At 46.7% G+C, this 24,161-nt stretch overlaps 1 protein-coding gene and 1 pseudogene across 5 annotated transcripts in view; both read left to right on the top strand.

The window, feature by feature from the left end:
• Positions 1-24,161, top strand: part of CEACAM20 (CEA cell adhesion molecule 20) — a 77,465-nt gene that overhangs the window by 32,539 nt on the left and 20,765 nt on the right. For 3 of the 5 annotated variants that reach the window (XM_070771221.1, XM_070771222.1, XM_070771218.1), the window contains exons 1-2: positions 3,313-3,660; positions 14,583-14,855. The gene's annotated coding sequence lies outside the window, so the exon portion shown is untranslated. Of the gene's footprint in view, positions 1-3,312; positions 3,661-9,594; positions 9,660-14,582; positions 14,856-24,161 lie in introns of those variants that run through there. The other 2 variants (XM_070771220.1, XM_070771219.1) reach the window with 2 other exon arrangements.
• On the top strand, positions 3,485-3,605 carry LOC139177384 (small nucleolar RNA SNORA70; annotated as a pseudogene).

Raw genomic sequence — 24,161 nt, 5'->3', positions numbered from 1 at the left:
TTCTCTGTTCTCTTCCCTTGTCTGTCTTGCTTTAGGTTAATTCACAAAACTTCCATCTTCCCCTTTCAGGAAATCATTAAACCTGCCGCCTTCCTCAACCATCACCACCTGCAGCCTCCCAAAAGTCTCCTGGCCCTCCCCAGGCTTGGAGCTTCAATATTTTCTAGGGAGAAAAACACTAGTTTTAGATCTCAGTCCAAGATGTCAGCTCTGCCGCTTTCTAGGTGTATTTATTATATATTGCTGTGTAAACAAATTGCCCCCAAAGGTGCTGGTTGTTCAGTTGCTAAGTCCTGTCCGACTCTGCGCCCCATGAACTGCAGCATGCCAGGCTTCCCAAAGATATGTGTGTGTGTGTGTGTGAGCCTAGTCACTCAGTCATGTCCAACTCTTTGTGACCCCATGGACTGTAGTCCTCCAGGCTCCTCTGTCCATGGGATCTCCAGGCTAGAATACCGGAGTGGGTTGCCATTTCCTCTTCCAGGGGATCTTCCCAACCCAGGGATCGAACCCAGGTCTCCCGCATTGTGGGCAGATTCTTTACCCTCTGAGCCACCAGGGAATCCCAAAGGTAGTGGCTTAGATAAGAAGCAGTCATATCACCCCTGTGGGAAGTGGCATGGCTAGTTGCACCTGTGTGAAGGGTCCTAAACCAGAACCACCCCATGGAGCCCTTCCTCCATTCCCGACCCATAGAAACTGGGAGAGAGAGTAACGTGGTTGTTTCAAGCTGCTCGATGTTGGGGTAATTTGTTTTGCATCAATAGTAACTGGGGCACTAACCCAGGACACCTTAAAGAAAATAGGAAGGAGGAAGGGAGGGTATGCTAGGACACAGCACGTGTTGTGAGAGGGCTCAGCCAGGCCTCAGAAGAGATAGGAAAAAGAAACAATGCCAGAGCATCATCAGTGCCCCGCACTACCTCGCCTCTGTGCTCCTCTGTCCATCTTTCTCCTCCTTTCCTGCAGCTCTGCTTTCCCTGTCTCTCAGGTCATGGCATGGGGAAAGCAGGCTTCCTCCAGCTCTGTTTTTGTTTTTGTTTTTTAATTTTTAAAATTTAATTTTATTTTATTTGGCCGAACCATGGGATGTTAATCACCCAGCCAGGAATGGAACCTATACCCCCTGCAGTGGAAGCATGGAGTCTTAATCACTGGACCGCCAGGGGAGTCCCCAGCTCCCATTTCATAACTTCTCTTTGAGAGGCTGAGCCAGAATCTCTTGGTCTCAGTCCCAAATTCCCCGGGAAAGAGACTCTTGTCAGCCAGTGCCAGTCAGGCGTCCAGACTGGGATTCTGAAGTTGCACAGGTGCGCTCACCCCTGACACAGGGTGGCATCTGGCCGCTCCTCTCCATGCCAGGCTGGAGATCTGGTTCAAAGCTGGAGGTAGGGGCACCGGGTGAGTTTGGAGTCCCCAGAAGCAGCACCTGTGACCAGGATTCAAGGGCATGTGGTTGATTTGGCTGCAGGATCCCCGGAAGCACCTATAGAGGGTGGGGACATGGGAGGAAAGGGAGGCAACCCTAGGGGTACTGATGAGCAGGTGACTGCTGGGGACCTCTGAGAACCATAGCATGACATCCCCTCAGCCCCCCTCCTTGGGAGCAAAGTAGTTGTTATGGACCAAATCTTGCTCCCTGACCATGAAATTCATATGTTGAAGCCCTCACCCTAAGGTGACTCTATCTGGAGATGGGGCCTCTTTACAGGTTCTCCTTTTAGCCTTGGTCATGAATAAGTAACTAGTGGGGAGGTGCTTTGATACTATATAAATCTCTTGTTCCTCATCACACATTGGCTTTTTGAGTGAATTAATTTATTTAAATCAGTATTTATATATCAATATGGACCTGTGGCTTCCTGTTGATCCCTTACATTACAATCTGCTATCATGTATTACAGGTTGAGTTGTGTACCCACCCCCAATTTAAAGTCTATTGAAGTCCTTACTCCCCAGGACTTCAGAATGTGACCTTATTTGAAAATAGGGTCATTAGTTAAGATAAGGTCAGACTGAAGTAGGGTGGTCCCTACTCCAACATGACTGGTGTCCTTTTAAAGGGGAAATTTGGACAATGACCTATGGGGAGAATGCCCTGTGAAAATGAAAACAGAGATCAGGGTGATGCTTCTACAAGCCACAGAAAGCAAAGATTGCCAGCAAGCCATCGGAAGCTGAGAGAGAGACAGGGGACAGATGTTCCCTCAGAGCCTCAGAAGGAGCCAGCCCTGCCAACACCTGGATCGTGGACTCCAGGCCTGTGAAACAAATTCGTTTCTGTTGTTTGAGCCACTCTATGGCACTTGGTTACATCAGCTGTAGGAATCAAACAAGTTACTATGATTTATTTTGATGTCCCAGTTATCCCTTTTTAGGCCAGAGGACGTCAGGTGACTTCTGCATCCTCTCGACATGACCCCATCCTTCCTCGTGCACGTCTTTACTTTCCGGCATAACAAGATGTCTCAGACTCACCTTGAACTTTTGCTGCTCTGGTTTTCCCTGCTGGCTCAGATGGTGAAGAATCTGCCTGCAATGCAGGAGACCCAGGTTCGATTCCTGGGTTGGAAAGATCCCCTGGAGAACGGAATGGCTAACGCACTCCAGTATTCTTGCCTGGAGAATTCCATGGACAGATGCTATAGTCCACGGGGTCTCAAAGAGTCAGACATGACTGAGCGACTAACATACACACACAGTCCCCTCAAAATGAGTCCATTCTACAAAGATCCCTGGTTCTTGATAGTGGTTAATGGTACTTAGAGGCCAATATCTGTGTGCTCAATACCGTTTAGTGCACACACACTTTTACGTCTACCTGTATCTCTTGACGACTTATGGAGAACCTCAGGTTCACACTGATGTCTAATTCCAGCCTACAGCCAGTGTCGTGCTGGCTTTCTCCCTTCCTGTTTCAGCCTCGCCACTTTGACAGTGAGAATCCCGCTCCTGTAATCGTGAATTCATTTGCTTACTCGATGGACCCTGTTGCATGTTATGTGTGGCCTTCTCCCATGCCTACTCCCTGTCTCCATGTCTCCTTCACGCTGGGCAGACTCTGACTCCCTTCTCTGGGCCAGACGGCCCTCCCCCAGCCCCTGCCTACTAACTCTGTCCCACCTAATGGCTTTTGTCCCAGAGTGTTCAGGGAGAGGCAGGAAATGACCATTGTGGAATCGCCATGTCTACCAAGTGGAGTATCAGGACTCCAGGGGCACAAGCTGACCCAATGTCTGTTTTTTTGTTTTTTGTTTTTTTTTTCCCTTCCTTGTTCCTGTGGACAATTATAAGGACAATTCCTCCATGCCCTTTGGACACAATATCAGGCAAAATGCAAATGTTTCAGATCCTCTTCAGTAATAAAAGGCCCTGAAACTGCCTTTTGTCCCAAGAGCTGTCTCGGTTCAGTAATAAAATTATGCAGCACCATTTCATCACGACAGCTCAGAATGTTACCAAGATTCTTGCTTCCCCAAGGCGGCTTCAGACTGGGAAGCTGAGGACAGAACAAAAAAGGGTGGGTCTGCTGTGCAATGGCTGCAAACAGCAGCCGCCTCAGCCACGTCCGCAGCCGGTTGCCCTAAGGGACCTTGGAGACAGCCCTTTCCAGTGGACACTCATGACTGGCCTGCTGTCCCCAGTCTAGGCTCTAGACAGGTAGGTGCAGTGCCTTTGGAAAGCCCCAGAGCATAGTGGCCGGTATCCACATCGGGCAGGTCATAATGTCTGTCTGCACCAAGCTGCAGAACAAGGAGCATGTGATGGACGCCCTCCACAGGGCCAGGTTCAAGTTCCCTGGCTGCCAGAAGATCCAAGACATGAGGATTTACTAAGTTTAAGGCGGATGAATTTGGAAACATGGTAGCAGAAAAGCGGCTCATCCGAGATGGCTAGGGGTTAAATACATCCCTAAGGGTTAAATACATCCCTAATCGTGGCCCTCTGGATAAATAGCAGATCCTGCACTGGCACCCCACTCCAGTACTTTTGCTTAGAAAATCCCATGGACGGAAGAGCCTGGTAGGCGGCAGTCCATGGGGTCACTAGAGTCCGACACGACTGAGCGACTTCACTTTCACTTTTCACTTGAATGCATTGGAGAAGGAAATGGCAACCCACTCCAGTGTTCTTGCCTGGAGAATCCCAGGGACCGGAAGCCTGGTCGGCTGCCATCTATGGGTCGCACAGAGTCGGACACGACTGAAGCATCTTAGCAGCAGCAGCACTCACGAGAACCTTGGCGCTGTCCCCTCCTTACACATGCTCACCAATAAATCCTACTTCCCTGTCAGAAAAAAAGAACAAAAAGAATGGAATATTCTCCTCTATTTTCTCTGCCTGGGTTGCTGACCCGCTCTCCTCACTCCCTCCCTCTTTAGAGCGGAGCCCTGGCACTTGCGCATGCTCAGTCGTGTCTGAGTCTCTGCGACCCCACGGACTATAGGCCTCCAGGCTTCTCTATCCATGGGCTTTCCCAGGCAAGAATACTGGAGTGGGTTGCCATTTCCTCCTTCAGGGGATCTTCCCGACCCAGGGATGGAGCCCGATTCTCCTACATTGCAGGTGGATTTTTTACTGGAAAGTTCTGGATGGCTGGGCCCAAGTGGGACAGGCTCTGGCACTGCTGTCATCCCCTCAGGGGGCACTGGAGCTGAACCCAGTCATCCAGCACCAGAACCCATGTGCCTGCCTCCATGTTATGATCACAATGATAAACAATATGCCAGGTACTGTTCCGAGCACATTCCATGTGTGCCTCGGGCTGGGTGCTCTGCAAAGCTGACATCAAGACTAAGTCAATAGTGCAAGAGGTTTGGTAGGAAGACACACCTGTGACAGGAGAGAAGAGAGGGACACAGACCATGTGCTGACTTGACAAAGTCCTAGCCACTTGGGGAGGAGCTCTGGAGCCAAGACAGCCCCTTGGAGAAGTCTTGCGCTGGGCAGAAATACGCAAGCTCCAGTGGCTCCACCAAGTTCAATCGCTGAGGATGACCATCCCCCACATAGCGTAAATGCAGTTCAAACCTGAGACAGAGCCTTCACACAGAGACTTGGGCGTGAATGTCCACAGCAGTGTCTGTCTGTTCATGCATTATTCATGACAGCCTCAACTGGAACTCATCCAAATGCCCATCAGCAGATGAACAGAGAAACAAAATGTGGGCCATCCACACAGTGGAGACCTCTTGGCAAGAAAACAGAATGAGCTCTTTTTTTAAAAAAAAAAAAATGTTTTTTATGGAACTATAGTTGATTTGCAATGTGTTACTAATTTGTGCTCTACAGCAAAGTGATTCAGTTATATATATACACCTTTCATGTTCTTTTGTTTTATGGTTTATTGCAGGATATTGAATATAGTTCCCTGTGCTAGACAGTAGGACGTTGCTGTCTGTCCATTCTAGATGTAATATTAATAGATTGCATCTGCTAGTCCTGAACTTTCAATCCACTCCTCCCCAGTCCCCTTCCTCTTGGCAACCACAGATCTATTCTCTGTGTCTGTGGGTCTGTTTCTGTTTCATAGCTAAGTTCATTCGTGCCGTATTTTAGAGTCCATATACATGTGATATCATATGGTATTTGTCTTTTTCTTTCTGACATACTTCATTTAGTATGTTAATCTCTAGGACCATCCATGTTGCTGCAAATGGCATTATTTCATTCTTTTTTATGGCTGAGTAATATTCTATTGCGGAGAAGGCAATGGCACCCCCCTCCAGTACTTTTGCCTGGAAAATCTCATGGACGGAGGAGCCTGGTAGGCTGCAGTCCATGGGGTCACTAAAAGTCGGATATGACTGAACGTCTTCACTTTCACTTTTCACTTTCATGCACTGGAGAAGGAAATGGCAACCCACTCCAGTGTTCTTGCCTGGAGAATCCCAGGGACGGGGGAGCCTGGTGGGCTGCCGTCTATGGGGTCGCACAGAGTCGGACATGACTGAAGTGACTTAGCAGCAGTATTCTATTGTGTGTGTATACACACACACACACACACACATATATATATATCACATCTTCTTATCTATTCTTCTGTTGATGGCATTTAGTTTGCTTCCAAATCTTGGCTAGTGAAAAAAGTGTTGCTGTGAACTTAAGGGTGCATGTATCTTTTCAAATTATAGTTTTGTTGGGATATATTCTCAAGAGTGGGTTTTCAGGAACCCATAACTCTATTTTTAGTCTTTTGAGGAATGTCCATACCGTTTTCCATAGTGGCTGCACCAATTTACATAAAACAGATCGAGCGCTTGATCCACAGAGTAACTTGAGTATCCACAGAGTATCCACAGAGTCTCAGATGCATGATGCTGAGCAAAATATGCTGGATGGGAAAGACCACATGACTTATGATTCCATTTCCATGAACTTTCTAGAAAAGAGGCCTCAGAATATCCCGGACTGTGGCACCAGCTGGCTTCAGGGAGTTGTTCAGGTCAGTTGCTCAGTTTTGTCTGAGTCTTTGTGACCCCAAGGACTGCAGCACTCCAGGCCTCCCTGTCCATCACCAACTCCCGGAATTTACTCAAACTCACGTCAGTTGAGTCGGTGATGCCATCCTACCATCTCATCCTCTGTCATCTCCTTTCCGGCTTTCAGTCTTTCCCAGCATTAAATGACTCAGTTTCAAACGAGTCAGGAAGTTGTTTCTGGGACTTAAAACCAAAGAGTCTGGCGCCCTCTGGTGGCTGCCTTTCAGAGGCATAAAATCAGTGAGAACTTGTCAGTGAGAGGATAGTTGAGAATGTTAATATACACTACATGTAACATATGTAATTATATGTTATAGTTGCACATCATATATATGGTAACATGAACTTGGGAAGACTCCGGAAAACGGTGAGGGACAGGGAAGCCTGGCGTGCTGCAGTCCATGGGGTCACGAAGAGTTGGACACCACTTGGTGACTGAGCAACAACATATGACAACAAGCCCCTGAGGCTGGGAAAGATTGAAGGCAAAAGGAGAAGAGGGCGGCGGAGGATGAGATGGTTGGATAGTGTCACCTGCTCTGGACATGAGTTTGAGCAAACTCTGGGAGATAGTGAAGGACAGGGAAGCCTTGTGTGCTGCAGTCCATGGGGTCGCAAAGAGTCAGACACAATTTAGCAACTAAACAACAACAAAAATATGACAAGAAACTCAAAGCCATACTGTGGGTCAGGCAGTGTTCCCACCGGAAGGAAAGTTAGTATTATCCCTCTTGTGTGTGAGAACAGATAATGAAACTGAGGGTCATAGGGGTGTAGCAACTGGAGATCACACAGCTTGTGGCTGTGAAGTGGAATTTGAACCGGATCCATCTGAGTTCAGGGAGATGGAGAGAAGCCACACTGAGGGTGTGGGGGCCCTGGCTGCTCAGGTCCGTGAGACCAGCCCCGTCCTGTCTTTGATTTGGAGGCACCCTTTGGTCTCCTGATAATAAACCTCTTTTCATTTGGATGACTTCATGTTGGACTTTCCTGTCCTGTGAGGCCAGTAGGCATGGGCCTCCTCAGGGACCCCAAACCCTGAGTCGCTCTGGGTGCCCATCTCTGGGGGTGGTTTGATTCGCTGAATATGGGGTCCATCTAGTGGGGCAGATTCCCTCAGCCTCTCGGGAGTGGCTTGCCTCTCCCTCTCTTGTGGTCTCATGGGCCTCCTTGGTTCACTGCCCATTGATATCTAGTTCATGTCTCATGACCAAGGGTGTGAAGTGGGGATGACCCGCAACACAAGAGCTCACAGCTCTTTTTGGAGGGGGATCCCTTCCCTCAGAAGGCCCAAGCAGCCTCGACTAGCACTAAGAGCTGGAAAAGTATCAAAATGTGTTGGTCGCTCAGTCATGTCTGACTCTTTGTGACCCCATGGACCGTAGCCCACCATACTTTTCTGTTCATGGAATATTCCAGGCAAGAATACTGGAGTGGGTAGCCATTCCCTTCTCCAGGGGATCTTCTTGATCCAGAGATCGAACCCTGGTCTCCTGCACTGCAGGCAGATTCTTTAGGGCTGTGCCTTAAAGCAGTCCTGGCTGGGTGTGACAGTTATCCTCCATGACCTCAGGATTGTCACCGAACCAAACTTAGGTCTGCTTACCTGAGCACAGGAAAGCCAATCTCCTGACATCAGGTTGTGGTGAGAGAAAGTGCAGCATTTACTGCAGGCACCAAGCAAGGGGTACACCCAGCAAGGCAGCTAATGCCCAAAATACCCAAACTCTCCATTGGCTTTCAGGGAAAGGTTTGTAAAGACAGGGTGAGGAAGAGGGGTGTGTGATCAGCTTGTGGACATTCTTCTGTTTGGTTCATGGGGAGGTAGTGGGGAGGTGGAGGGGGTCTTCTCCGGCAGAGTGACTACCCTTCATTATTTAATTTCTCTTCCCTGTATCACCTCCCACAAGTGCACTCTTTCCTGCACTTCCCAGATCGACTGTGTGGTTTCACTGTCATCTTCTGGGAGATTCTAAACTAAGAAAATAGCTGATACTTTTGAGCCCTTCTTGGTGCTGGGTCTGCTTCCAAGCACGTATGATTTCATTTAATTTTCGAGACAACTTCAGAGCTGAGTACCACTGTCACCTTCATTTTAAGGATGAAGAAACTGAGGCACAGAAAGGCAACATCTATCCAGCTGTGCTCGGGTGAATAATGGCCCCCTAAACGTGTCCATTGGAGAAGGCAATGGCACCCCACTCCAGTACTCTTGCCTGGAAAATCCCATGGACGGAGGAGCCTGGTAGGCTGCAGTCCATGGGGTCGCTAAGAGTCGGACACGACTGAGCGACTTCACTTTCACTTTTCACTTTCGTGCATCGGAGAGGGAAATGGCAACCCACTCCAGCATTCTTGCCTGGAGAATCCCAGGGACGGCAGAGCCTGGTGGGCTGCCGTCTATGGGGTCGGTCGCACAGAGTCGGGCACGACTGAAGCGACTTAGCAGCAGCAGCAGCAGCAAACGTGTCCATATCTTAGTCCCTTGAACCTGTGAGTATGTTACTTCACATGTCAAAAGGGACTTTGAACATATAATAAGGTCAAGGATCTCGAGATGGAGAGATCATCCTGGCTTATGTGGATGGACCCGTGTGATCACAAGAGTCCTTTCAAGGGAAGCAGGAGGATCTGAGCCAGAGAAGGAGACGTCATGATAACGTAGAGGTCAGAGTGATTCGAGGAAGGAGCCATCAGCTAGTAGGTGGCCTCTTCTAGAAGCTGGAAGAGGCAATGAGATGGATTCCCTTCTAGCACCCAGAAGGAATGCAGCCCTGCCAAGCCACTTAAATTTCTGACTTCTGGAACTGAAATGATACCCTGCTATTTGTTTAAGCCACGATGTTTGTGGCAATTTGATACAGCAGCCACCGGAAAGTAAGACACCAAGAGAACCAGTGGAAACTCCATGAGCTTTTATAACCTCACCAGGAAGGTCATGCAGCGTCACCTGTGTCTTGGTCAAAGCAGTCCTGAGCTGGCCTAGATGCCAGGGGAGGGGCCGTGGTCCTCACCTCTCTGTGGGAGTAGTAACAAAGAATTTGCAGCCATTTTAATATCTTAACAACCTCATGATAAAAGTATATTGTAATCTCTCTCTTTTTTTTTTTATCAGATGAGGAAATGGAGGCTTGGAGAGGTCTAGTAATTTACCCAAGATCACTCAGCTGGAAAGTGGTGAGCCAGAATTCAAACCCAGAGCCCATACATGAAAGCATTTCCAGTTTGCTCTCTGAATCAGTATGTTCAGAACCCTCTGCTTCCAGAAGCCAGGCTGTTGACACCTCTCACTTCCTTTTTTAAAATTTTATTTTATTGAAGTATAGTTGATTTACAATGTTGTGTTAGTTTCTATGATACAGCAAAGTGATTCAGTCATATACATATATATATTTTTTCATATTCCTTTTCATTATGGTTTATCACTGGGTATTGAATATAGTTCCCTTTGCTGTACAGTGGGACCTTGTTTTTATCCATTCTGTATATGATCATTAGCGTCTGCTAATCCCAAACTCCCAGCCCTCCCCTCCCCCCTCTCACTTCCTTTATTCCTTCCCGCCTAAGTGAATCTGGCCAGGTGCTGATCACACATGATTCTGGTGTCAGTTCAGACAGACCAACCTCGGTTCCACGTGTATTTAGGAGAACTAACACTACAGCACAAAGACGTAAGAAAGCTTGTGGTGTGTAATAAAGAGAATGTCAATCACCTATTCCCAACGGCAGAATAACTGGAGCAGACTGTATAGGACGTGAATGTAAGCTTGATCTTCTCTGGTAAATGAAAGAGTGCTGGGAGTAGGAAGCTGGAGGAGCACAGTTTTAGCAAGACGACCCCACCAGAGGCATTTGTTGTGAAAAATTTGACAGCTGAAATGAAAAGCTCAGTACATGGACATCATAGCATGCACCCAATTCTAACCACTAGACTACCGGGAACTCCCTTGTCCTGCTATTTTATATCACTAGCTCTCAATTCAAAGTCCAGGGAGGATGGGTCAGGTTGCCTGACCCCTGGTCATGTGCCTGTTTCCTGACTCAGAGGAGGATGGGAGAACAAGCATCCGACCTTTGAGACTTCCATTGGAAAGACTAGAGATTGCTTCAAGAAAATCTGAGATGCCAAGGGAATATTTCATGCAAAGACGAACACAATAATGGACAGAAATGGCAAGGACCTAACAGAAATGGAAGAGATAAAGAAGAGGTGGCAAGAATACACAGAAAAACTGTATAAAAAAGATCTTAATGACCCTTATAACCAGGGTGGTGTGGTCACTCACCCAGAGCCAGACATCCTGGAATGTGAGGTCGAGTGGGCCTTAGGAAGCATTAGTACAAACAAAGCTAGTGAAGGTGATGGAATTCCAGCCGAGCTATTTCAAATCCTAAAGGATGATGCTGTTAAAGTATTGCACTCAATATGCCAGGAAATTTGGAAAACTCAGCAGTGGCCACAAGACTGGAAAAGGTCAGTTTTCATTACAATCCTCAAAAAAGGCAATGCCAAAGAATGTTCAAACTACTGTACAATTGCATTCATTTCACATGCAAGCAAGGTAACGCTCAAAATCCTTCAAGCTAGGCTTCACCAGTATGTGAACCGAGAACTTGGGTCAGCCATTTTTTTGGGGGATAGGTAAGTTTTAGTGGAGAATAGGATTAGGGACCAAGATCAGGGTGTGCTCATTACTACTGGGGTGCCTTTGTGTCTAGGACATTTCAGGGAACAGAACTAGGCTTTCCTGGTGGCTTAGTCAGTAAAGAATCTGCCCGTAATGCAGGAGACCTGGGTTCAATCCCTGGGTCAAGAAGATTCCCTGGAGAAGGAAATAGCAACCCCTCCAGTACTCTTGCCTGGAAAATCCCATTGACAGAGGAGCCTGGCAAGCTCCACGGGGTCACAAGAGTCAGACCTGACTTGGTGACTAACCACAATACGCATGTACATACACATATACACACCTATATGCATGCATCGTATATAAGTACACTTATGCATACATATACACAAAATTATGTATATTTTTAAAATCATGAGTTTACACCAATACCTCAAATTCCAGGTTCTTTCTTAACTTCCTCCATGCCATAATTGTGCGCCTCTTCTTTCACAGTGAGAATGCTGGCTCCCAGCGACATTAACACACTTACTTGCATGAGTGTGCACTCAGTCTCTTCAGTCATATCTGACTCATTGCAACACTATGGACTGTAGCCCGCCACACTCCCCTGTAACGTGGGATCCTCCAGGCAAGAGTACTGAACTGGTTTTGCCATACCCTCCTCTAGGGGATCTTCCCGACCCGGGGATTGAACTTGCATCTCTCTGTGTCTCCTGCATTGCAGGCAGGTTCTTCACTCCCTGAGCCACCTGAGAAGCCCAACACATTTATTTATATTGCTCAATATAACAATTTCCTCATTATAATGCATCTAAACTATTTTTTAATTGCTTAACCTGCTAAGTCGCTTCAGTCGTGTCCGACTCTGTGCAACCCCATAGACGGCAGCCCACCAGGCTCCCCTGTCCCTGGGATTCTCCAGGCAAGAACACTGGAGTGGATTGCCATTTCCTTCTCCAATGCATGAAAGTGAAAAGTGAAAGTGAAGTCGCTCAGTCGTGTAAAAATCCTACTGAAAAGAGTTCTGATCTTATTTGCAATTCTCCTGCCAAAAAGGGAGTATATATAGTCAAATAGTCTGTTTACAAATTACTTGGGTTACCTCTCCTCACACCTTCCTCCCTTCCTTTCCCCTCAGTGTGATTCTGATATTCATTTGAAGTGCAATTAGGTTTATTTGCTTTAGTTTCTTTTCAGTTTTCGTTCTCTTTTCCAACTCTTAATGATTTAATTTAATTTCTTGAATACGTACAGTAGTAATGTGATTCCAGAAGTCAACAGTACACCTAAAGATGTACTCAGAGAACTGTCCTTCACTCCCAAATCTCTTCCATCCTTGTGGGCAACCAGCTTCATTGTTTTCTGGTTTATCCTTCTTATTTTTTTTGTAAAAATAAGCAGATATGTGTATGTTTTCTCATTATCTCTTTTTTCTTATACAACAGATAGCATATTGTGAATGCTGTTTGTACTTTGCTTTTTATTTTTTAACTTTACAGAATGTCTGGGAAATCACCCCATGTCAGTTCATAGAGCTCTTCCTCATTTTTACGAAATAGCTGCATGGTACTCCCTGGACTCTAGGTGCCATGTGTATTCAACCGCTATCCTATGCTTGGGCATTTAGGTACTTTCCAATATTTTTCAATGGCAAACAGTGTTGGAACAAATAGCCTTGTGCACATGTGTTTTCACAGTGTTGGAAATGTTTCTTCAGGCTAACTTCCTAGGAGTAGGATTGCTGGTTTGAAAAGTTAAAGCAAAATAACAAGCATTGATGAGGATGTGGAGAAAAGGGAACCCTTGTCACTGTTGGTGGCAATGTAAATTGGTGCAGCCATCGTGGAAAATAATATGGATGTTCCTTAAAAAATTAAAAGTAGAACTACCGCTTGTTGTTCAGTCACTCAGTCACGTCTGACTATTATTTGCGACCCCATGTACTGCAGCACGCCAGGCTTCCCTGTCCTATACTATCTCCTAGAGTCTGCTTAAACTCATGTTCACTGGGTCAGTGATGCCATCCAACCATCTCATCCTCTCTTGCCCCTTTCTCCTCTTGCCCTAATATTTCCCAGCATCATCAGGGTCTTTTCCAATAAGTCGGTTCTTCACATCAGGTGGCCAAAGTATTGGAGCTTCAGCTTCAGCATCAGTCCTTCCAATAAACATTCAGGGTTGATTTCCTTTAGGATTGACTGGTTTGATTTCTTTGCTGTTCAAGGGGCTCTCAAAAGTCTTCTCCATCACCATAATTCAAAAGCATCAGTTCTTTGGTGCTCAGCCTTCCTTATGGTCCAACTCTCACTCCCGTACATGACTACTGGAAACCTTTGTTGGCAAAGTGACGTCTCTACTTTTTAATACACTGCCTAGGTTTGCTATAGCTTTCTTTCCAAGGAGCAAGTGTCTTTTAATTTCATGGCTGCAATCACCCTCTGCAATGATTTTGGAGCCCAAGAAAATAAAATCTGTTTCTGTTTCCACTTTACCCCTTTCTATTTGCCATGAAGTGGTGGGACCCGATGCCACGATCTTAGTTTTTTGAATGTTGAATTTCAAGCCAGCTCTTTCACTCTGCTCATTCATCCTCATCAAGAGGCTCTTTAGTTCCTCTTCACTTTCTGCCATTGGAATGGTATCATCTGCGTATCTGAGGTTGTTGATATTTCTCCCAGCAATCTTGATTCCAGCTTGTGCTTCATCCACCCTGGCATTTCACATGATGTACTCTGCATTGAAGTTAAATAAGCAAGGTGACAGTATACAGCCTTGTCATACTCTCTTCCCCAATTTTGAACCAGTCCATTGTTCCATGTCCGATTCTAACGGTTGCTTCTTGAGCTGCATACAGGTTTCTCAGGAGACAGGTAGAGTGGTCTGGTACGTCCGTTGTTTGTTTCTACATCTTCACATTTTCCAATCATTAACTCTTTTTAAAAAAAGTTTTAAAAAATATTTATTTATTTGGCTGCTTTAGGTATTAGTTGCAGTGCATGGTCCTCTCTGATTGTGGTGCAAGGACTTAGCTGCCCCGAGGCATGTGGGATCTTAGTTCTCTGACCAGGGATTGAAACTGTGTGCCCTGCATTGGAAGGCAGATTGTTAACCACTGGACCACAAGGGAAGTCCCCTAATCATTAACTCTTGAGTCAGCCTTTTAGTTCAAAAGATACGGACACAGAGGCTTGTATACAGTTTCAAGTCCTATTTCCGCTTCCTCAATGGGATGGTGGATTTATGGGTAGGATGGAAGGAAGGAAGTGTTCATCATTGACTGGATAGATGTATGAACAGCTGAGCTGGTGGGTAAGCAGATGAACTTAGGGACAGGTGTATGGACAGGTGATTGGGTGGACAGATTATTAGAAGAATGATTGATAAGGGTACTGAATTCTACCCAGGCATTCTGTCCCTAAGCCTATTACCTGTCAGGACTCAACATTTCTACCTCTTCCTAATTTTCCTGCAGAGACACTTCCCCAGCCCAATGTCACAGTCAACAACTCAGCCCCAGGAGCATGTGGAATCCATCAGCCTGCACAGCTTGAACCCAAAGAGCGCTGTGGCCATCCAGTGGTACATCCGGGGCCAGAAGCTCTTCACTGGGGGCCACAGGGAGCTGTCCTCTGACCACAGGATACTGTATGGAACATCACCAGGAATGACTCGGGCTTCTACCAGTGTGAGAGCTGCAACTCAGCCACCAGCAGCATCAGCAACCCTATTCTCATCAAAGTCATTTGTGAGTTGAGGGCCTTGCTAAAGGTGGGTGGGGACACCACAAGAGTGTGTCTGAGGGGTGAAGCAGGGGTTGAAATCCAGCTGGTTCTGATGGCCAAGCTGATGGTGTCTGCCCTAAGGCAGGGGGCTTGTATTATTTGCATAAAGGCCTCATGTTAGTTGAGGGTCCTGTTTTAAGTTTCTCCAGGCCAGAGATGCTCCATCCCACTGTGAGACATGTTACCGACTTCTTGGGAGCAGATGATCCATCTGAGCACTTGGGAAAGGCCTGCAAACCCTATGTGCAGGACACGAAACCCTAGCTCCGCCAGCAACGTACGACTCCCACAGACTAGGTCACGGATCTCTTTTCAGCACCCAAGTGGGTTCTCAGTAAATATGTGTTAAATGGATGAAATTTTACATTTTTAATTAGTTTGTTTATTTTTGGCTGTGCTGGGTCTTCACTGCCATGCACTGGCTTTCTCTAGTTTCAGTGAGCGGGGGTATATTGCGGTATGTGGGCTTCTCACTGTGGTGGAGAGCAGAGCGCAGGCTCTAGGCACATGGGCCTCATTAGCTGTAGTACACAGGCTCCGTAGTTACAGCTCGCAGGTTCCAGAGCATGAGCTCAGTAGTCATGGATTTAGTTGCCTCAGAGCATGTGGAATCTTCCCAGACCAGGCATTAATCCATGTTCCCTGCATTGCCAGGCAGACACTTATCTGCTGCGCCACCAGGGAAATCTCAGATGAATTTTTTTTAATGGCTTCTTTATTCTAGGATCAAGGAAGATCTCTGTGTGTGACTTGAGAGGTGGAGTACTTTATGGTGATTTCAAGATCTGAGGTCTCATGCTATGAGTGAGGAGCTGGAAATTGGGCTGGCTGTATAAGTTGATGACTGAGAACACAGTCTGCGACGTTAGGGAAACTTGAAGTTGCATCCCAGTCACTAACCTTGGGCATATGTGTTAATTTCTCTAAACTTCTAGCTCTTCATCTGAAAAATGGTGCTACTAATAGTATTTTCTCAGGGACCTTGTGAGAATTAAATGAATGGTAATTTATGAAAGCCTGGCATGCTGCAATCCATTGGATCACAAAGAGTTGGACATGATTGAGCAATTGAACTGAACTGAATTTATGCAACAGGCTTCCCTGGTGGCTCAGTGGTAAAAAAAAAAAAAAATCCACCTGCAGTGTAGGAGATGCAGGTTCAATCCTGGATTGGGAAGTTCCCCTGCAGAAAGGAATGGCTATCCACTCCAGTGTTCTTGCCTGGAGAATTCCATGGACAGAGAGAGGAATCTGGTGGGCTACAATCCGTGGAGTCACAGAGTTGGACATGACTGAATAACACTAGCTAGCTAAGACATATCACAAGCCTCATGAGACCAGTGTGGTCCAAACCAGTCATCTCCCCCAACCTACTTCTTCTCTATTCTGGGTGTATCTGCTGTTCTACTGGCCCTGAGATTCATCCTGGCCCTGGTCTTCCACACAAAAACCAGAAAAGCACAAAGGTGTCAGGCTTCCTCCCAGCGCCTTGTATGTATGAGCTCATTTACTCCTCCCACTTCATTGGGAGCTGCCTCCTCTGGTACCTCCACTTTACAGATGGAGAGAGTGGACTTCACAGAGGTGAAGTGACCTGCCAAGGCCACCCAGCTAGTGAATGGTGAGGCTGGGATTGGAACTGGGAACCCTGGCTCGAGAGTCTGTCTTGCATGCTCTTGGGAAGCCATGCTCATCACTCCTTCCCACAGCAGCCACCTTAGCCCAAACTGTACAGGTGGCATGCCTCGTCCGGACACCTACAATAGCCTCTTCTTTACTGGTATTCCTTTTCTGTGGTGCCATCCTTCCACCCTACCTACATCAACTCTGCCGCCAGAGTGAGCTTTTAAAAGTGCAAGTTGGGGGACTTTTCTGACGGTGCAGTGGTTAAGACTGTGCATTGCTACTGCAAGGGGCTCAGGGTCAATCCCTGGTTTGGGAACTAAAGATCCTACTTGATACTTGGTGCAGCCAAAAAAGAAAAGTCAAGTCAGTGGCCTTGTCCTCCCGTTGCTCTTAGAACATATTCAGAACGCTCGGGTGACTTCCAGAACCTGATATGATCTGATTCTGCAAGCCTTGGCAGCCTGTGACTCCACTCTGGCTTCTGCTCCCAAACTCCTCTGACTGGAGCCCTCTTCTTGCCCCATCTTGTCATTTCTCATCTCTGTCACTCCCCTGCAAATAGATCCTGTCCAGGCTCATGGCCCGTTCACACCAGCCCTATGCCCATGAATCTTCTTTGTATACCTAGCCTGGTTTCTCGCTGAGCTCCCACTCGTGTATTCAATTGATACGTATTCGCTTGACACCTCCACCTCCACTTAGAGTTCTGATGGGAATCTCCAGCTCAATGCAGCCCATACTGCACCCTTCACTCTCCTCAAAACCCACTCTACCGATTTCTTTTCCATCTCATTTTGTGGAAACTCCATCCATGCAGATGCTCAGGTCATATTTGGACTCCGACTTCCCTCTCTCCCCATATCCGATCCCATGGGCTCTACCTTGAAGATATATCCAGGGACTTCTCTGATGGTCCAGTGGTTAAAACTCTGTGCTCCCAATACAGGGAGGCTTGGGTTCAATCCCTGGTCATGGAACTAGATCCCACATGCTGCAACTAAGACCTGGTACAGCCAAATTAATAAATAAATATTTTAAAAATATATCCCGCCAGACTCCTCCATCCATGGAATTCTCCAGGCTAGTAGAGTGAGTTGCCATTCCCTTCTCCAGGGGATCTTCCTGACCCAGGGATTGAACCTGGGTCTCCTGCATTACAGGCAGATTCATTACCATCTGAGCCACCAGGGATGCCCCAGATAAATAAATATTTACAAAAATATATCCAGAACCGTTTCTCACCTCCTCCCTTGCCTCCACCTTGGTCTGGCTGCCACCGTCTGTTGCTTGACCCGTGGCAGTCTTACAGTTTCCACACTCACCTCTTGTGGTATGTTCCCCACACTTCCAAACTCAGCTCTCATGACTCTCCTCTCGCTTTCAGCCACACCAGCCACTTTGTGGTTCCTCAGACAAGCCTGACATACTCTTGCTCAGGATTTCTCTTCCCCTCGATGATGTCCTTGGCTCCCTCCCTGTGTTCAGGTCTTTGCTCAGATGTTCCTATTTTGTGATGTCTACCTTCACTGCACTATTTTAGATTCTAAACTAGCCCACTCTCCTTCTCCTCCTGGTCTCTTCTCTGTGGTTCCTTTCTCTGACCCCTGCCCTTATCTCCTAACACAGTAGATAATTTACTTAGTTATCATGGTGATTTTTTTCTCAGTATTTTTTTATTAAAAAAAAATTGAGTATCGTTACCTTCTGCTGTGTAACAAAGTGAATCAGTTATATATATACATGTATCCACTTTGTTAGATTCTTTTCCATATAGGTCATTACAGAGTGCTGAGTTCCCTGTGCTATACAGTAGGTTCAGTTAAGTTCAGTCGCTCAGTCGTGTCTGACTCTTTGCGACCCCATGAATCGCAGCACGCCAGGCCTCCCTGTCCACCACCGACTCCTGGAGTTCACTCAGACTCACATCCATTGAGTCGGTGATGCCATCCAGCCATCTCATCCTCTGTCGTCCCCTTCTCCTCCTGCCCCCAATCCCTCTACTTGCTATCTATTTTATATATAGTAATGTGTACGTGTTGATCCCAATTTCTCCCATTTTATCCCTTCCCCTCTAAACCTCTTGTAACCCTAAGATTGTTTTCTACATCATTAACTCTATTTTTCTTTTGTAAATAAGTTCATGGCTTCCTGGTAGCTCAGTGGTCAAGAATCTGCCTGCCAATGCAGGAAACTTGCAGGAGACGCAGGTTCGATCCCTGGGTCAGGAAGATCCCCTGGAGGAGGAAATGGCAACCCACTCCAGTGTTCTTACCTGGGAAATTGCATGGATAGAGGAGCCTGGTGGGCTACAGTCCATGGGGGTCACAAAAGAGTCGTTCATGACCGAGTGGCTAAACAACAACAAATAAGTTCATTTGTACTACTGTTTTAAGATCCCACGTATAAGCCACATCATGTGATACTTTGCCTTCTTTGACTTCACTGAGTCATATTGATTTTTTTAATCATTAGTCAGTCTCCCCATTAGATGCTCAGATCTATGAGGGCAAAGACCTTGTTTACCTTGTTGCCTGCTGTGCCCTTGGTGACTAGAACAGTTTGCTGAATGAATGAATGAAACTCTAGTCACTCTGCCCAGGAGACTCACCCTTAGACCTACTGACCTTGGATTCAACCTTTGGATCTCAGTTTAAATGTCATTACGTCCAGCTCAGCTTCCCTGATTACCCCTGGTTAGATCTGATCTTCCTGGAAGGACCTCACAGAACATCCCATTCTGCTCCTTTATCACACTCACTGGTAAAACTTTAATAATACTTATTTGCCCCACTGTGTGTTTGGGGTCTCATATCTCTCCTGAAGTGTAACTCCAGGACGGCAGGGGATTTCTACCTGCTCTGTTCCAGCTGTATCTCCAGTACCTAAAAAAAGTACCTGGCACACAGTAGGTACTAAATAAGTGTCTACTGAATGGGGGAATAGATAAATATGATCCCCAGAGGCTAAATGATGGAGGGATTCAGACTGTGGGCTCTGGCATCAGTATGTTTCAAATTATAACTCTACCATGTGGGTGATATTGGCTCAGTAGTTTGACCTCTCTGTGCCTCAGTTTCTCCCTCTGAAAAATGGGGATATTAATAAAACCTATCTCATAGTTATGTTAAGCAATAAATGAGATCATATACTTTACTAGTCTTAATCACTGTTAGCCATGACTAACAGTGATTATCTATTATATAGATAATTATTATTATATTATTATTATCTATTATATAGATAATAATCATTATCTATTCCTTCTCTGGGCCTCAGTTTTCAAATCTGTAAAATGGAGGGAGAAAAGGGCATACAAAAGGTATGCCAAGTCCAGAGGACCTGAAACTCAGAGCCCTTCTACCTTGCTCTCTCTCCCAGTCTCTCTCTTTCTCTCTTTCTCTTCCCTTCTCTCCTGTAGAGGCTCCAGAGAGCATCCTGCAGCCCGTCTTCCTCAGGACCACCATTCCTGCGGGGGGCATCGCGGGGATCACTCTCGGTGTCCTCATCGATGTGGCACTCACAGGGGTGGCTGGCTCCTTTGTCAGGGTCATGAGGTCCCAGGTATCAGCTCTGGGCTCTTCAGAGGTCACAGAGCTGAGGCCGAGCATCTGGGGAGTTCAGAGGGCTGCACTGCTGGAAGCCATGTGGGCTGGGAGCTGGGGGATCGCCTAGGGCAGGTCTTCGGGGAAGGAATGTGCCTGAGGACCTGGGGACCAGGACTGGGGCTGGAGGTGGGCACTTCTCACTTGTTCCCAGTTTAGTGTAGTGATTAGATCCTAGGCTCCCCAGTTAGCAGAAGTGAGCTTAAATACCTGGTCACCATTTTCTAGCAGTGGTACTTTTGGAAAAGTGACCCACCCCTTCCTGCCTCAGTTTCCTCATCTGTGAAATGGGGATAAATGTAGCCATAGCAGACTCTGCTAGTGGCTCAGTGGTAAGGAATCCACCTGCAATGCAGGAGATGAAGGTTCAATCCCTGGGTCAGGAAGGTCCCCTGGAGGAGGGCATGGCAACCCACTCCAGTATTCTCACCTGGGAAATCCCATGGATAGAGGAGCCTGGTGGGCTACAGTCTATGGGGTCGCAAAGAGTCAGCACAACTGAAGCTACTGAGCACACAGCATATAGCCATAGAATTGCCATGACAGTTCACTGGCAGCACTGGGGCTTAGCCAGTGTCTGCTCATGTAAATGGTCACTAAGCCTATTACTATTAATAATATTGTTAAAGTAAATGACAAATTATAGCTCGTGTAGTGCCCGCTAACTTCTAGCTATTATGGTATTATAATTGCTCAGTGTGCTCAGTTGCTCAGTCACGTCTGACTCTTTGCAACACTTCGGACTGTATAGCCCACCAGGCTCCTCTGTCCCTGGGATTTTTCAGGCAAGAACACTGCATGGGTTGCCATTTCCTTCTCCAGGGGATCTTCATGACCCAGAGATTGAACCTACATCTCCTGCATCTCCTGCATTTCAGGTAGATTCTTTACCACTGAGCCATCTGGGAAGCCCAATATTATAATTACATCATCATTCATCATAGATACTGCTAAATTACAAAGAGCTAACTGCACCAATCATGGTTCTGGGTTTACTCTGAAATCCTCCCAACAAATTTAAGAAGAAGCCATGCATATTATTTTTTCCAGTTGAGAGGAAGAGAAATGGAGGCTCAAAGAATCAGAGCCAGGGTCACACAGGATCTGCACTTGATCTCATATGCCAAGCTGCTTCCCACGCAGAAAGGCCTGCGTTCAAGTCCCTGCTCCACCACTTCCGGGCTTTTGTTACCTTGGATGAATTCTTGAACTTTCCAGTCTTGGTTTCTTGACCTATAAATTTGAGGCTGGTAATAGTGGATTATTGTTTGTTTTAGTTGCCAAGTCGTGTCCGACTCTTATGACCCCATGGACTCTAGCCGGCCAGGCTCCTCTGTCCATGGGATTTTCCAGGCAAGAATATGGGAGTGGGTTGCCATTTCCTTCTCCAGTGGATTATTAGGAAGAGTTAAAGAGTTGATACTTATGCCTGTGTAAGGGTAAATACAAATGGGAAATAATTAAAGAATTAATTTAAAAAGTTTACTTCACTCCTTGCTGAGCTGTTAGGTTCAGCATCTCATTGAGAGGGAGGTGCTTTGGTTACACCCATTTTGTAGAAGAATAAACTGAAGCTTAAAGAGGTTCAGCCTTTTGCTTAAGGTCACACAGCTAGCTGGCGGGAGTAGCTGGGCTTTGAACCCATTTCTGTCTGGCCCAGAGCCTGGCTCCTTAACCACTCCACTGTAAGGCTCCCTCAAACACGTGAAGACTAGAGCAGAGGGTTGTGGAGGGTCGGGACTAAGATGCCATGTCAGCACACCACATCTGAGTGGCTGAACAAGTGAGTGGACCCCAAACAAGCACACGTGCTGGAATGGACCCCAGAGTCACCACATCAAGATGACAGGTTTGCTCTGCCTCCAAGGTTCTTGGGGACCTCAGGCTCATCCTTAAAGCAGCAATCTCATCTTTTTGCCCTCTTTCCCCTCTTTTGAAAGTGGGAGAGGGAAGATGGCCTTGTTCCGGCTCAGCCATAGAGGCAGGTACTTTCCCTACCTTTCTTTTGCAACTTCTTCTTCCTTTTGAGACGTCGTCTCTTTCTCTGCAGCCCAAGAATCCTGTGGAGTTCACCTTTGAAATATTCTTTCAGAGGAAAAATACTCTCTAAAATGCATCTAGGTAATGTATGAGACAGAGTGCTCAGGGCTGGTGCACTGGGATGACCCTGAGGGATGGGATGAGGAGGGAGGTGGGAGGGAGGGTCAGGATGGGGAACACAGGTACACCCATGGCTAATTCATGTGAATGTATGGCAAAAACCACCACAATATTGTAAAGTAATTAGCCTCCAATTAAAATAAATCTTTTTTAAAAAGAAAGAAAAAAAATAAAATCCCTCTGGGTAAAATGAGCCCAAGAGCCCTGCACTGTGTGTGTGCAGGAGCTGCTGAGGACAGAAGCAAGAGAGGGAAGCCCCCAGGCAATGAAGCTTCAGATGCTAGAATTAGGAGTTTCACGTTCACCCTGGATTTGTCGGGGGAGAGATGGGAGTATCTCAGACTTCTTGTAGGGTTTGCTGGGGATCTTGGAATCTCTCTGTGTTTTTTTAAAATTTTATTTATTTATTTGTTCTTGGCTGTGCTGGGACTTCATCGCTGCATGGGCTTTTCTCTAGTTGCGGCGAGCGGGGGGCACTGTCTCGTTGCAGCGTGCAGGCTTCTCTTTGCGGTGGCCTCTCTCACTGTGGAACACAGGCCCTAGGGCGTTCAGGCTTCTGAGTTGCAGCTCCTGAGCTGTAGAGGTCACACAGGCTTCTGGGGGTCACACAGGCGCCTGGTCACACAGGTGTTCAGGCTTCTGGTTGCAGCTCCTGAGCTCTAGAGTGAGGGCTCAATAGTTCTGCACGGGCTCAGTTGCTCTTCAGCATTCAAGATCTTTAGCTGAGGCATGTGGGATTTAGTTCCCTCACCAGGAATTGAGCCCAGGCCCCCTGCATTGGGAACATGGAGTCTTAGCCACTGGACCACCAGGGAAATCTCTCATACAGTTATTGAACCGCAGGAAGCAGGGGATGGCTCTTTGGGACCTTGCCTCCATTTTTTTTTCCAGAAGTGAATTAATTCCCAGGAACCTCTGGAGGTTTGCTTGACCTCCTTCAAGTCATTCTCAAAACTGTGAGGCCGACCCAGATCACCGGCTTCAGTCCTACATTCTGCACGTCCACCACAGCACTCTAACTCCCTTGCCCTGATCCCCTGTGACTCCATTACTTTCTAACATCATAGATAATTCAGTTATATATTATGTAGCTTGCTTATTATTTGTCTCCCTCCACCCTTCCCCCATCCTTGTATAAAATGTAATTTCTTTAAGGGCTGAGACCTATATTTCATTGCTAACAGTGTGCATCTTATCTAATTAGGACAAACAAAACTGGGCGAATGATACATATTGTATGAGATCAATATTGTCAGGCCTGCTTTTGTAATCAAAACTGAGAGATTGCAGAGCACTGTACCAGCCAATATCCCTCCTCTTTTTAAAATCATATATGAACTTGTTTTCATGGACTAGCTAGTCAGAACTGGCAGGTCCCCACATTCTGTTCAATTCAATCAATACAGGCTTTTTTTTTTTTTTCTAGTGGGCTTCCCTGGTAGCTCAGCTGGTAAAGAATCTGCCTACAATGCAGGAGACCTGGGTTCAATCCCTGGGTTGGGAAGATACCCTAGAGGAGGCCATGGCAACCCACCCCAGTATTCTTGCCTGGAGAATTCCATGGACAGAGGAGCCTGGTGGGCTACAGTCCATGGGGTCACAAGGAGTTGGACGTCAGAGGAGCCTGGTGGGCTACAGTCCATGGGGTCACAAGGAGCTGGACGTGACTGAGCAACTAAGCACAGCACACGCAGTGAAGGATCGGTTTTGTGATACCAATACAGAGAACTCGATACAGTATTTGTATCCTTACAATTTTTAAAAATTAATTGATTTTCTTTATTTTTTGGCCATATGGCATGCAGGATCTTAGTTCCCTGATCAGGGAGCAAACCTGTGACCCCTGCAGTGGAAGTTTGGAGTCTTAACCACTGAACCTGC

This window comes from Bos indicus, chromosome 18, assembly GCF_029378745.1.
Source record: "Bos indicus isolate NIAB-ARS_2022 breed Sahiwal x Tharparkar chromosome 18, NIAB-ARS_B.indTharparkar_mat_pri_1.0, whole genome shotgun sequence".
NCBI classification, from domain to species: Eukaryota; Metazoa; Chordata; class Mammalia; order Artiodactyla; family Bovidae; genus Bos; species Bos indicus.
Note: the sequence above shows the minus strand (reverse complement) of the source record. Positions and strands in the feature narration are given on the sequence as shown.